Source organism: Cebus imitator, unplaced genomic scaffold (genome assembly GCF_001604975.1).
Source record: "Cebus imitator isolate Cc_AM_T3 unplaced genomic scaffold, Cebus_imitator-1.0 Scaffold291, whole genome shotgun sequence".
In the NCBI taxonomy this organism is placed as follows: Eukaryota; Metazoa; Chordata; class Mammalia; order Primates; family Cebidae; genus Cebus; species Cebus imitator.
Genome location: NW_016107606.1, coordinates 3,806,419 through 3,808,737, shown reverse-complemented (window position 1 = coordinate 3,808,737; position 2,319 = coordinate 3,806,419).

The following is a 2,319-nucleotide window of genomic DNA, read 5'->3' as shown; positions in this document are numbered from 1 at the left end:
TTTTAGCAGAGATGGGTTTTCACCATGTTGGCCAGGCTGGTCTGGAACTCCTGACCTCATGATCCGCCTGCCTCAGCCTCCCAAAGTGCTGGGATTACAGGCATGAGTCACCATGCCCAGCCACCAAATTCTTTCTTTCTTGTGTGAGGTTCAAGCCTCTCTGCGGGTCTGGACAGAACCCCTTTCTGGTAACGAAACCAAAAAGTACACACGTAACCAACTTCAGTTAAAGACAAATGTCAAGAAGGCAGTAACACCAGGTTGAGCGCGAGAGAGTGAAAAGATGGGGCTGGCGTGGACAGGATTCTCTGAGGGGGTGCTGGCTGAGTTTCCCTCCTGCCAGCTGCCAGCGAACTTGAAACCCCATCATGGCCTCATTCCTCAGAAGATCCCCAAGAGGAAGCTGTTTTATCCTTGTTTTACTGTGGGGGAATGAGGCTTCCAGAGGTTAAATAATTTACCTAGGCGCAGAGCTTGGAAGTGGCCGGCAGGGATTCGAACCACAACACCTCTTGCACCGCAATCCATTTACTTCTCTGGCATTGTGTTGGCTTCACTGTAAAATGAGTGGGTTGGCCTAAGACTCCCAAAGTTCCTTCCTCTAAAATCATATGTACGGAGAGTGTACAAAGGAGATCTGCCGGCAACTGACGCCTCAGAGAGCAGGTGTTTGGGCTATTTTCTCTCCCCACAAGGAATAAAATACTAATTATGACACGAAAGCTGGGAGGGCCAGGCTTACTGATTTTCTGTCTGCTTATCAGGGGTTTCAGAGAAAGCATATCAGTGGTTTAGCAGCTGCAGGATCAGGTCAGTAGTTAAGATACCAAATGCAAATACCTCAGGCTGGAAAATTCCTGCCCTGCTGAAACAAAGGACAAGATCTCAGGTGGTCTGTGCAAAGGGTTCCCGCAGGTGGACCCTCCTGGCCAGGAGCTTAGTGTGTGGGGGAGCCTGCTTCTAGATGTTTTCGGTCAGTGGACTCACACTCACTCACAGGAGCATCCTCCTCTAACTCTGCAACCAAATCTGAGCCCCACGTGGCCTTGGCTGTGAAGCGCCCCCACTCTGAGATCACAGACTGCATTTGCCAACCTGCTTGCTTCTGGCCTCCTAGCTCTTGGATTTTCCCTATATTGGACCACTGCTAGGTTAAAGGTGTCATAATAAATATTTGCCTCCTGAGCTAACTGACCTTATAAGATGATGTCATGTAATTTTTTATATTGTGGTAAAATATATGTAACATAGAATTCACCAATTTTAAGTGTATGATTCAGTGGCATTAGGTGCACTTACACTTGCCACTTGCGCAACCAGCCCCTGGTAGCCATCTGTCTCCATGAATTTGCCTATTCTATGTAACCTGTATTTTTCCTTACAATATTTGTCCTTTTGTATGGCTTCCTTCACTCAGCTTGATGTTTTCAGAATTCATCCACGTGTGGCATGGATAAGAGTTTCATTTCTTTTTAAGGCTGAATAATATTCCATTGCCATGTGAGAAATAAAAATAAATCCTGACAGTATATGGTGCCTCATGCCTGTAATCCCAGCACTTTGGGAGGCCAAGGCAGGCAGATCACTTGAGGTCAGGAGTTCGAGACCAGCCTGGCCAACATGGCGAAACTGCGTCTCTACTAAAACTACAAAAATTAGCCAGGGGTGGTGGTGTGCACCTGTAATCCCAGCTACTCAGAGGCTGAGGCAGGAGAATGGCTTGAACCTGGGAAGTGGAGTTTGCAGTGAGCTGAGATTGTACCACTGTATTCCAGTCTGGGCGACAGAGCTAGACTTCGTCTCAAAAAACTAAAAAAAAAAACTAATAAATTCTAAGCAGCTTAATGGACTGAACAGACCCTCTCTTAGCCAAAGGGACCTCCGAGAAACCTTGAGAACTGAATTCCCAGCCACGACAGGGTGAGAGGTCAGACACGCCCCATTGTGTCCCCTCCCTCACCAACTGCCATCAGGCTTTCTTCCTGAAGGGTTGAAGAGAAACCAGCCCTTTTAAAAGACTCACTTACGTGAGCAGCTTGGTGGCTCAGGATTATAATCCCAGCACTTTGGGAGACTGAGGTGGGCATGATGCTTGAGCTTAGGAGTTCTAGACCAGCCTGGGCAACATAGTGAGACCCCATCTCTACAAAAATTACAAAGTTAGCCAGGCATGGTAGGGTGTGCCTGTAGTGCCTGCTACTTGGAGGGCTGAGGGGGGAGAATCGCTGGAGCCTAGGAGGTTGAGGCTGTAGTGAGCTGTGATCATGCCACTGCACTCCAGCCTGGGTGACAGAGTGAGACCCTATCTCAAAAAAAAAA